Source organism: Paramormyrops kingsleyae, chromosome 15, assembly GCF_048594095.1.
Source record: "Paramormyrops kingsleyae isolate MSU_618 chromosome 15, PKINGS_0.4, whole genome shotgun sequence".
Classification (NCBI taxonomy): Eukaryota; Metazoa; Chordata; class Actinopteri; order Osteoglossiformes; family Mormyridae; genus Paramormyrops; species Paramormyrops kingsleyae.
In genome coordinates, this window is record NC_132811.1 from 2,977,898 (window position 1) to 2,991,382 (window position 13,485).

Consider the following 13,485-nt stretch of genomic DNA (forward strand, 5'->3'; position numbering starts at 1 on the left):
CAACTGCCTGCTTGTGGTGTACTATCCGCTTCGCATGTACGTCATTTTAGACAAAAAGCATCTGCTGAATAAATAAATGCAAATGTTGTACAAGGTCGCAGAGTCTGGACCTGAGCCCGGGTAGCATGGGGCAGATGGCATAGGACCATGCCGGACAGGAAGCCAAAAAATGTTAAATATTTCTGTATTTTAAGAAATGGAAAAATTTTTGTACAATACCTCAAAATGCATGATGCTAAAATTAATGCTTAGTCACTAAGGCCAGATGCTATCCAATCAGTATTGTATAAGCCTCGATCCTTTCCAGTACCTTAAAAAATTTTGCAGATATTTTATGTTGCTGGAACCCAAAATAAATTTCCTTAGGGACTAGATATGGTAAGAAAGAATCATCATTATACTTGCATTTTTATTATAATTAGTGGCCAATTTGTGAAATCCAAAACAATCATGAATCCATAAACAAAATCCCCAGATGAAGAAAATGGGAAATTGAGTCCCATTATTATTTTTAATGTCCCAAGCAAAATATAGGGACTCTTCTTCTGACATTAAGGTACCACAAGGAGCCATCTCCAGGTATCATCATCAGAACAGCATTAACCTCTGTTGCGTAAATGTGTCTAACAACCAACATGAAGTAAATCCATCCATCCGCCCAGGCATTCAGCATTACTGCTTATGCAGTGGCACAGTAAGCCTGTAGCCCTTCAAGGAAGCGTGAAGGAGTGTCAACCCTGGGCAGGTGTCCAGCGAATCACGCAATCAAGACAATCCACGCGCGTCAGAGATTGTTGGTGGACAGCAGAAAACTTGAAGCGACTTCAAACAACTGTAGGGAAAGCTTGTGAAAAGCTTACAAGTGCGCTGTCACAGTGGAGCCCCGGGATGACCAAGGGGCACGCCTCACCAGCCAGCTGACAGGCCACCGCCTGCGCCTTTCAGCACCACGGACAGTGACTGACTGTCACTGAAAGACTGTGTTAACAGTTCAGCGTCACTTCTGTGGACACCAGCACGTCACGGGGACTCCGGCCCCAGCCCATAACGAGGCATGACTGGCAGCCAGTGACCGTTAGGTGGCCTGTGAGGACAAGGAAAGTGACCCAGCAGCACCAGCACAGGAAGTGACTGTCTAGAAGGAATGTCCCTTTCCTACCTGCCGGCAGAATGGAGAAGAATAAAGCTGACTGTGGTCTTTGTGGTTCCTCCCCGGTGCTGGAAGGTCTGAGTAGGATGACGTCATAGTTCCCTGCTGAAGCATCAGCCAGGACACCCACTGCCCCCCCCACTGCCTCCTCAACACCGCCACTCCCAATAGTCAGATCTATTGCACCCTATTAACAAACTGCCCCCCCCACAGTGATACCCTCTGGCATTCCGCTGCCCCCCCCCGCACCCCACCCCCGTTCTCCCCACTCCACCACCACGACAAATCAAAATACACCGGAATTAATCACGCTTTTCAGGATTCAAGATTTCCATTCGTCACACATGTTCAGTACAATGGCAGTGAAATGTTATTGTGGCAAAACAGCTTTGTCACTTTGCATAAATATATGTAAAATATAAGTGAGAAAAGTTAAGGTAAATAATAAAACAGAGAATGATTAAAAAAAGAAAACTATTAGAAAAGGCAATACATTTTTAATAAAAATGAAAAAGGCAACTTCGACCACAATCACATATTGATATTACATTGAAAGAGGAAAAAATACATGTCAGTATACATTACAAATATGCCACTTATCATCACCAGGTCTCCATCAGCTCTTGTAATACGGAGAGAAGAATCACTGTAAATGAGAGTGACAGACTGTCATACACTGATGAAGGCTCAGACAGCGTTGTGTCTCTCGCTGCTTATAAGCTACTTTTATGATACTCGACATTAAAGGCCTAATCGTTCAGGCTAGGGACCTTCACAAATATATTTCAGTGTTTGAACACAGTTTCTTACTATCATCAGATGTGTAAATCAACAATCACTGATCTATAAATGAAAGGTAAGATCCATTTTTACTTTGACTGATGATATAATGACTATCAATAGTAAAAAAAGTATTTTAATCTCACCTTTACTTGAACTCCATTTCAGACTAATGTACCTGCTCCATTGTATTTGCTATGGGCAGGAATATGCAGAAAATTGGTTGTCACATTACCAGGGCCTCAAAAGACAAAAATAATGTGGTTGTGCTTTCTATGAGGAAGTAATGCACTCCACCACTGACTAATGTGGTACTGAAAGATGAAATAAGGGGCAAGAGAAAATCGGTGATGTCCGTCGACTTTAGTCTATAAGGAAAGTGTATATCCTGGGATTATAATACTATATAGCTATTCGGTTGCTGGAGACTGAAAGCAGAGATACACAGGGCAACTTTTTCGTCAATGTTGCGGGGCAATTGCCAACCAGGTGAAACTAAGGGCAACTCAATTGGATGTGGATGACTAGAGTTTTTCCAAATAGAAATTTGTTGCCCAATATCAATGGGAAAGTGCCTGAGCACCTGTCAGCGACATTGCCCGGCAATGGGGAGTGGAGTGGTTTAGGGTCAGCAGATTCCTCAGCACTGGCCTGACTCTGTATGATGGACTCTGTATGATGGACTGTACGATGGGGGTTTAACATGGAAATGGCAGGAGAGCTGCAGCCATCTAATGTTTGTAGGGTTACACAACTGGGTAAAAAATGTGGAGGAAGTCACATATTTTTTGGTAAAGCTTGCACACCTAACATTTAGCCCTCAAGGAAGGTGTCTGGATCAGTACCTGCCTGGCCAGCAGGTGTCGCTAAGTCACCCCTTTCCTAGTGTTTGAGTCCTTTGTGATTATGACCCTCAGCTGCGTCTTGTTGTTCCCAGCCTTAGTGATTGGTTGATTGTAATTGGCCCACACCGGTCCCTCGTCTTACCCTTGTTAGCTGTGTATGTATGTACCTGTCCTTGCTTTTGTTCCCCAGTTGGTCATTGTGTGCTACCACTGTCTTGCCCCTGACTAGCTCCCTGCCTTAGTTTGGTGGTCTACATGCTTTGTATTTGACCCCTTGTGGTCTGTTTGTTTCTTGTGCTCTTTTTGAGTTTTAACGATGTCCCATTTTGTGAGCCAAAATGTCTGTCCTTCATCACCACGCCTGTCTGCAACAGTAGGCATCTCTTCCCTGCTCCACTCTGCTTTCTTGCTCTCTTAGTCCATCTGAGTCTATTTTTTTTGCTTCTGAATCATGAGACAAACCCAATGGGCAGCTCCCCAAAGCTTGAGATTAATACCAGGTCGTGCCATCAGTGCAAATGCACTCAAAGTCATCGATCCTCTTTCTTAATGTTCACACTCACCTCCAGTGCAGTTTCACAAAAGTTCAAGATGTCCAAAAATATTATTTGAGAAGATTTTTTTTCTTCGAAATGTGCTATTTCCCCTCTCCTCAGATCTTATTTTCTTGGAAAGGTATTGCAGCAATTAAAGTTAATGATATTTCTAAATGGAGCTGAACAGGTAATAGTGTGTGTAAAAGGGCTCAGTGTAGTTCAATGGGAGAGAACATAAGAAAGTGGAAAATTAAGTAAAGCTCATTAAGGCTGGGCATTTGAGCTGAAAGATAAGCAGACTGTTAGGCTCTGTTAGCTGGCTCTTCTGGTGGAGTTCCAGAGCTTCAGGAACCAATGACATCCCTTATAGTCACAAACTGCTAATTACAGTGGATTGATGCCCAGTTAACTAATGGCACAGAAAAAAACTCTAAGCGCAGTCCGCTGACAGATAAAATGAAAACAGGTACAATAATAGTACTTTATTTATATAGCACCTTTCATGCAAGGAATAATAATGGGGAATGTATTAATCCCTGTGGGGGAATTCTCTTTTGTCTCCCCCAGCTTGCTCTCTGTGGGTGAGAGCAAGCTGGCTGGAAAGGGCAGCCACCCAGGGAGTTGGGGGTGGGGTGGGGTGGGCGGGGGGGTTAAGGGCCTTGCTCAAGGACCCACAGATGTGCTGAGGCCAGGCGTGAATCAGTGACCTTCTGATCACAGCACAGAGGCTTAGTCCACTGAGCCACACAGTGCCCCTTATGCAGAATGTGGCTAAATGTGATTTACAGTAAAGGCTATACGTGAAAATAGAAATAAGATGGATAAAATGAAATAAAATTTAATGAAATTAAAAAAAGGAAAGTATCCAACTAACAGTTGTATCCAACTAACAGTTAAAATAAAAATTGTACCCATAGAATAATTAAACATGACATTAAACAATGTCATAAAGTCAAGTAAAATACGTTTTATGTGGTTGTGCATAAGTGCAAGCAGAGTGCAAAAGGAATTCACAGGCACAATAAGGGTCCCCAGCATTTGTTTCACTGGGAAGAGTTTCTTAAACTTTTTTTCAGTCTTAACTCTGCCTTGTTCCGTACACCTGTCGAGGCTGGGGTGGGTTCCGTACATCTCTCGAGGCTGGGGTCGGTTCCGTACACCTGTCGAGGCTGGGGTGGGTTCCGTACACCTCTCGAGGATGGGGTCGGTTCCGTACACCTGTCGAGGCTGGGGTGGGTTCCGTACACCTCTCGAGGATGGGGTCGGTTCCGTACACCTGTCGAGGCTGGGGTGGGTTCCGTACACCTCTCGAGGCTGGGGTCGGTTCCGTGCACATGTCGAGGCTGGGGTGGGTTCCGTACACCTCTCGAGGCTGAGGTCGGTTCCGTACACCTGTCGAGGCTGGGGTGGGTTCCGTACACCTCTCGAGGCTGGGGTCGGTTCCGTACACCTATCGAGGCTGGGGTGGGTTCCGTACACCTCTCGAGGCTGGGGTGGGTTCCGTACACCTCTCGAGGCTGGGGTGGGTTCCGTACACCTCTCGAGGCTGGGGTCGGTGAGGTCCCCCCTTTACAGGACATGAGAACGTCTATCAGATGAGGTTCTGGGCAGATAGACTAATGCAGCGTGACAGAATTATGCTGCCAGACACTATTGCCCAATCCTTCAGCTCGATGTAGCCATTTCCGAGCCGAACACCGATTTTGTTCTCTTGAATTTTCCCTTTTGTTTCACCGTCCGCTGTTTTTGTTCCTCCCCAGGGTTTTTTTTTGGAGGCTTCCACCTCTATTGTCGTTCCCATTCCCTCCCCATGTCCTACGGTCCTGTTCTCAGTCACACCCATAGCAACTCATAAGCCAATGTAAAAGTTCAAATTCAAAGTTTCATAGCAATTTAACAGCTAAAACGAGTCCTACTCATGTATTTTAGAGAGGTAATTAACCTATATGGCTGGTGTATATTATGCAGCTGTGTGAGGGTGTGAGGTCATACGTTATATTACAAATACTGAATGAAGGCGTCATCTTGATGGAGCAGAAATAAGCCATTACTAGTGTCAGCACATGTTCACAGCTTGAATGCTGCTAAAATTATGAATAGTGATTATAATAAAGGTTTTCAAAAGGCATGTTTATGAATAAAATGATTGCATTTTCCTGTCCACTACACCAGATTATTGCCCCCAGTCTGTACAGATGTGAGCCAAAGAAATGGTTCTGTTATGTGCCACATTTTTTTGTGCCAGTTTACCTTGGTATTAATTAATTTCATCCTGTGTATCTTGAATGCCACATTTTTTCCATTGAGAAATCTCCCAAATTAATCGCATTTTTGGCTGCAAATACCAGCCGTTAGCACTCAGCAGGCCGAGGTATCTGAAATGTTTTTAGATGCCCCCTTTAGGTTAGCGGTTAGCACGTAAACATTACTAAAGTTCCATAAAGTACAGATAGATAAATAGTTCAGGACTGCTGTTTTTCTGTCCTTATGACAGGCTTTCTTTTTTAATTAGCGACAGTTAGCTGACTGCCAAATACAGAGCCATCATTCAGGTCCTTTTCTGCACCTGGAAGGTAAAGAGACTTTGGAAAAAAAAAGATTTTACTGAGCTCAGCTGCAGTATTTCCATAATAAGTGTGAGACTATGAAAATAGCTCTGAACCCAGGTCATAAAACGTCTTTTTTTAGATTAACAAAGTAAAGCAATGACTGATTTGAGAAGTAAGATGTTATTGAAATTAGCTTTGGATACATTTTGTATGACATCGTTATGGCAACGCAAATTTTCAGAACTTTGATATTTAATATCCACTCCCAGGATGAGGATGTATAATTTTTATTTTCAAGAAAATCTGCTTCAAACAAGGCACTGTCACGCACCCCAAATTATGGCCCGGATATGTTAGACTTGTGTGACAAATGCAAACATATATTATGCTGCACAATTAAAAAGGATTCTAATGCCCCCAAGGTGTGGCTGATATTTCCAGAGGACGCCTTTCATAAATAATACTTAATGTGACATCCGTGTTCTGCCAATTTGGTCATTAATGTAATAAAAAAGGCTAATGACATTACTGAAGCATTTCTGCATTAATGACATAATGAAGGGACTGGAGGGGGCTTAAATCTACTCCCCAAAAGCATTCTGCATACTCTGATGAGACTTTTCACATCCAGGACCTTTGCCCCAGTGGGCAGCAGTCAGAGCTGTATGCAGACACAACGTGGCACATCCCAGTTTGCCTGTAGGTGTTTGTGCAGTTCTTAACCTTGCCTTTAAATAAAGACATTAGCAGCTAATAAGAGGACATGGTAAAAAGGGGACATAGATTAGGCTCAGTCATGCATATCGAATGTAACTAGACTAGAATTTAAAGGAAAGGTGCACTTTTCCTGCTTTCACAGAGCAGTGAGTGTGAAGGTGTGCATCACACTGAGCCTAAGGAAGCTCAACAGCTTTGGGGTCAACAAGGTCATACTCAGAACCTTCTACTACTCCTCCATTGAGAGTGTTCTCTGTTTCTCCATTGCCTGCTGGTATCACTCCGCCAGCCTGCAGCACAGGACCCGCCTGCACAACACAGTGAAAGTCTGCTCTAAGATCATGGGACTCCCAGTCAGAGCACTTTCATTCCTGAGTGAGCAGCAAACTCTGAGAGCAGCGTGCAGGATTCTGCAGGACCCCTCCCATGCTCTGCTCCCAGAGTTTGAGTGGCTGTCCTCAGGACGACGGCTCCACTGTCCCGGCTACAGGACCCCTCCCATGCTCTGCTCCCGGAGTTTGAGTGGCTGCCCTCAGGACGACGGCTCCGCTGTCCCGGCTACAGGACCCCTCCCATGCTCTGCTCCCGGAGTTTGAGTGGCTGCCCTCAGGACGACGGCTCCGCTGTCCCGGCTACAGGACCCCTCCCATGCTCTGCTCCCGGAGTTTGAGTGGCTGCCCTCAGGACGACGGCTCCGCTGTCCCGGCTACAGGACCCCTCCCATGCTCTGCTCCCGGAGTTTGAGTGGCTGCCCTCAGGACAACGGCTCCGCTGTCCCAGCTGCAGGACACAGACACAGACTTCTCTCCCCCCCCTCCACCTCCCTGCACTGGAACCCATCATTCATTCTACACTTGACCCCCCCCATGCCCACTAACAATCCCTCCCCTTTACATATTTATTCAGTTCTCATCTACCTGATTGACTGAAATTTTGCACAGCATCTTCTAAATGCTGTAAATACTGTTGCACTTTAGGCCAGCCTGTCACTTATTCACAGGAACATGGAGCAGGAAACACATCCATAGAACGTCCAGCAGTGCCGAATCTGCAAGCACTCTGTCACTCCATGAAGTAGCGGCAGGTAAAGCGAATCACAAAAGGCCAAATACAAGGAAGACAGCTCCACACATTAGGATCTTTCTGCCTCCTGACGAACGTTTCTTTAAGAGCTCAGTTCATGGGTCTCATATCTCTCTTAAATGCATGAATTCCTCTGATGCAGCAACAGGAGGCTCCCATGTATGGCTTTATCCCAAACCCCAACCCTAACCCCAATCCTAACCCTAACCCCAACCCTAACCCCAATCCTAACCCTAACCCCAATCCTAACCCCAATCCTAACCAAAACCCCAACCATAACCAAAAGTGTTCCATTGGTGGGGTTTGTGGTTCCTGAGTCATCCAGGGAATAAGAATGCCAGCAAAAGCAGGTCTGAATAGAGGAGCACATGCTGGACTTGACAAAGATGATATTCTGGTCACCAGATATGACTTAGATGTCCCACATTACTCCTGTTACTTGATGTGCCCAGCCTTGGCAGAATAGTCATGTTTGTGGGCCCTTGAGCATGGCCCTTAACCCAAGCTTGCTCTCACATACATGCGTGTCTGTGTCTCATGGAGAGCAAGATGGGGTAGGCAAAAAAATAATTACCCCTCGGGGATCAATGATAAAGTGTCGTCATCAACTTCAGGTGCAGCAGTGACTGCTGGAGGTTGTACAGCAAGGCTCCCCAGAAATGATGGCTGAAATTGGGCCTGTCTCCACTGGGACCAGTGTGGCAATCATACAGTATTATGGAAGCACTAAAAGAGTGCAATGGGATAACTAAAGTGTCCAGGGAATACCAAAGTAAAATTAATGGTAGCAAAGTAAACAAATAGTCCAACAGCTAAACAAGGTTCAAAACATGACACTGGGGAAAGGCACTATGTAAAAGAACCAGAAGGATATTGCTAAATTTGCTCTTTACAGAATAAAGAGTAACACTAATTAAAGGGTAACAGGGAAAGCTAAGGTATGAGAAAACCATAGTGCTGAATGCCAGTATTTAAAAGGAAGATATTAGATGGCAAATAAGTGCCAGGTATAGCTCATTGACAGCAGACAACTGGGTGCTGATGGAGTCAGGCCTCTTTGCTGCCACCATGTGGTGGAGTTGTGCCATAGGCTTCACACCTTATGTAGTGTACTTCATTAAATAATATCCCACTTCTGGTTAAGCATTATAAATCCCCACCAGACCCACAATTCCACAACCCTAACCCCAATCCCTATCCCAAACCATAACCCCAACCCTAATGCCTAACCCTAACTGCAGAGCTAATCCTAACCCCAACCCTAAGCCTAACCCTAACCCCAACCCTAACCCTAACCCCAACCCTAGTCAACATCATAATCATCAAAGCAGTCTTTTTCGCTCCCTCTTTAGAATGTGTTTCATGCAAGTCCTTTCTCGGCCATCGTCATGGTAAGAATCAAACACATTTCAGCTGTATATAAATATGCAAATCAGTGTTTTGCTCCCTCCCTGTTCCTGGGCAAAAAACTGGACTGTTTGTAGGGAGCTGAGAGGGAGAAAAAAACGTGTACTGTCTGAGTGTCCCCAAGAACCAGGTTAGGAGATACTGGTCTAAGCAGAAGTCTCTGTCAGGAGCACCTCTCCAGACTTGGATGAACATCTCTCAGGACTGAAGTTCAATGATTGGGAACATTTTGGAGGATGGCTGCCTTGTCAATTTGTTTTCTGAACTGTATGTGTCTCGTGCATTAGTGCTTCAGATTAAATCAATTTTGTGTTGCATAAAGAAAAATCAAGTTTTTATTTTGATGAATATATTTTGAGGCGATGAAAATATTTTGAATTTCAGTCTCTAGTCAGAGAATAACTATGATACAACATGTCACACTCATGGATATTAAAATGAATAAACCCTTCCAAAATGACTTACAAAGTAAAAATGAATTCCCCTTTGGGCTTCATTCATTCATCTGTTTCGTGTAATTGTTCTATGCTATCTATCTAATTCTATACAGAATTGGGGTACCAAGGAGCTTGGAGCTTCTCTTAAGAGAGCAGGGGGCACCATGCAGGGTTCCTGTAGAATGGGATGCCAGGCCGTTACAGGGCATGAGGCAGGGCTCAGCTTGGACTGCTGAAGGATCACAGCCAGTGCCTGTGTTACTGATCATTTATGCAGCCGGAGTTCACCGTCAGCCCGCGAGAGCTTAATCGGACCCACTGCTGAGATGAGAGTCGATGTTCTGGGTGGCGTATGTGTGGGCTGGGTCTGCAGGAGTGACTATGCAGAGCATCTGTCTGGAGTCCTGCTGCAGATGGTGCAGGGAGCGTTTGGCACAGTCCTTAAGGAGTAAGTCAGGGGAAAAAAACAGCCTAAACTTTGTAAGAACAGCCAGTACCTGCACATCACAAAGAAATGCATGAGGCCGTCACAACAGCTTTTGGGATGTTACGGACATTGGGGTCATTTCGGGTTAACATATAAATAAAAGAATGAGATAAATAAGCTGAAGGTAAAGAATGAGCAGTGTTTGTCTTCTTCTTAGACATTTAAATGTCTAAGAATTTTCCTTCGTCTTTTTGACAAACGTTCTTCACTGAAAACACCCAGTTGAATAAACGGGCTCAAATGTGTTCCTATAAATCATCACCACATGGTTTATAAAGCTCGATACTAAAATGGGCAGTTTGGACATTTTTTCTCAGGTATGGTTTGTAAAGCATATATAAATGTAAACACTGCCATTATAGGATCCAGTCCTTAATATTTTCAAATCCATATTTCATATCCGTGATGCTTTTCAGATTTTAGCCATCTCTAGTTTTGCAAAATGTGTTTTGGGCTGGAAAAAAACACATTTCTGATTTTCCAAAATGTCTTCTTTTTGGCGGTTTTCTTTAATCTCATTCTAGTGATGGACTGTCATCCCATCCAGGGTGTGTCTCTGCCCCATGTTTTTTGCTGACTGTGACAGATGAATGGATGGACTTATTTCGACACACAGACCGTGACATAACACTGCTTACATTTGTCTTCATGAGTAATCCATCTGAATGGATCCTTGGCCCAGACCCTCCCACATTCACAGCTGGGCCCACCCCTTCAGATTAATAATATATATATATATATATATTGTCATGACCTGCTCCTCCGATCCTCCTGTGTGCCACGCCCCCCTCGTTATCTCATGTGAATTCCTGATTGTTTTCAGCTGTTCTGCATTTTCATCCCTTTAGTCTGCATTCAAGTCAGTTTACCCAAGTCCAGTCATTGAAATGTTGTGAAGTGTTTTCCGTGTTTACGTGCTTTATATATATTATGATACAATTTTAAGAAAATGTAATTTTCACAAATTACACTAAACATGAATTGAATATGAATAACAGAACAACAAATGTTGATTACTATTATTATTAACACAACCACCACCACCAACAACAGCAATAATAATAATAATTATTATTATAATAATAATAATAATAATAACAATAATAATGGACTAATGAGTCAAGCATTAGTTGCTTGTGGTAATGGTGCTGTGTTAGTGTAGTGTTAGTGTAAATGATTTAGTGTAAGTGTTAGTGGTCTTCCCTCACTTGTGTACCTCATTTATCGCTCTCATGGACTCTGCACATGCCTTCTGGTTTCTCTACACCCACGCCTGGCCACATGTAACAGGATTACTTGGTGGCTTTGTCACCTGCCTGCATAACACAGCTTGACCTGCGTGACACAGCTTGACCTGCGTAACACAGCTTGACCTGCTCCGTTGGATGAATGCCAGTAGGAACCAAAGATGCTCCATGAAAAAACAATTGTGGGTCAGTTTCAGGAACGTGCTGTTCAACATGCTGACAAGATAAGTATTAAACTGTCCCTCACTGACGGATTAATGCCAGCACTGGGTCCCTCTCACCTGACAGGTAACCAAACACAGCCTTTACAAGGAACCTTTGTTCTCTTACGTCAGCCAAACTGATTAAACTGTTATTTGAGCAACTTGCAATTAGACACTGAGTGGGCTTTGGGTGTTTACTGTAGGCAGGAGTTTATTGCTTTTTCCATTCTGTCTCTTTTTTATTTGAGTATCTTTGACTACACAAATATCAACCTGTCTGTCATTTCTCTGCAAAATGTACTGTTAAAAATGTCCACCTACCTTCCATATACAATACAGGACAGCAGTGACCCTGGAGCCAATATTTTGGAAGCAGAAGCAGGGCTGGATTAACTTGTCTGGCAGCCTTAGGCTGCTATCAGCATGGACACTCAGGTGGTGCCCATTTATCTAACTGCTCCTTTTTCCCCTGAGGTGACTGGGGCCCCAGACTGAATCCTGTGCGTTAACTGGCCCCTGAGCACAGGTCACTCTGCACCCTAGACAGGAAACAAACACACCCACCCACCCATACACACACACACACACACGCGCGCGTGTTTGATACCGTTCCTTTGACTGCTTATCAAGATGCTGCTACTGTTTATTGACAGAGCACAAAATATTACTAAAGAAATGTAAAAAATCATCAGAGAAAATAGTTACTTGGTAAAATACTACTCTGCTCATGTCTTTTTAGACAAAATAATTAGTGTTTCTATTGTCATTTCTTCTTCTGTACAGCCGGAGGCCTCTGGAAATAATTCAGGTTAATAGTTATTAGAACTCATTTTACCATCTACTGACCGTCCATTTTCTTATTGAGGGTCTCGGATGATTCTTAAGGAGGTTTAATAAGCAGGGAGAGTGAAGGGAAGCTTCCTAATTACAGGAAACTTCTCAGCTTTAATAAAAGGCTATAAATGGAAACAGCTATTTCATCTATTGCCCTGCCCAGGAAATACTGTTGACTTAAGCAGAGGACACATGGTGCAAGGCACTTCAGGCAGGAAGATACCTCTCTTAGCGGATAGGTGACTGAGCAGAGCCGGCGGTTGAGGGCTGAGGATTCCTCAGAACTCCCTCCAGCTATAGCACACGTTTTGCCCGTGGTTGACTTAAACTGAGGGTTGCCCAGACCTGTTCCAGCTGTGAGTGTACTGGGCTGCAGGTACAAAGAGCACTTTACTGCAGACAGATGGATGCATCTGACACTTTGTGTGGTCGCTGCTGAAGGTAAGAAAGCGGGCTAAAGTCAGTGCCCCCCTAGACAGAGCCTAGTCATTACTACACATTGATTCAAGAAGTTGACAGTCATGCTGTACGACTTAATGAGCTCCATGCGGCAAATTTGCTTGTAGTTTTACACAATTCCAAGGTGTGGTGTTTCCTGTGAATGCAAACACCATATTTTTTGATTTAGTGCATGCAGGGCTGGATCCTGGCACAGGGAGACTCAGCAGCTGCCCAGGGCCCATTCGGCACATGGTGCCCCGGACAAAGACACGAAAAGGTACATAAATTATATTCATAGCAAGCTGTAGCTGTTGGCGGGATGCGCCGTTGCTTAAGGCCTCCAAATTACCTGCATTGCAGAGGAAGTGACATGATCATCAGTTTTCTTGGTAGGGGGACCTCCCAAGCAAAACTTTGCCTAGGGCCCCTGAGAAGAGAGCATGTCCTCATTTTGCAGAGTTCGACGCGTCCCTGGGTCAACAAAGGAGGGACTTGCGTGTCACGTCTGTAACCAATCACCAGTCTTCATTGTATGACATCACCACATTAATGAGAAACAGTGGTTTCTGTCAAGCGACAAGGTGCATAGATTTGTAAAGTACCTGTTTTATTTTATATGTCTTTTGTCAAGGGATATATAAAGGTAAGATATAGATAAACATAGGCAAAACATAGGGGTGTGCTTACCTGCAAAGGCTGTACGGAGCAATGTGAAGGTGCGTCTTTATTTCCTGATGATAATAGTAATAATAATAATAATAATAATAAT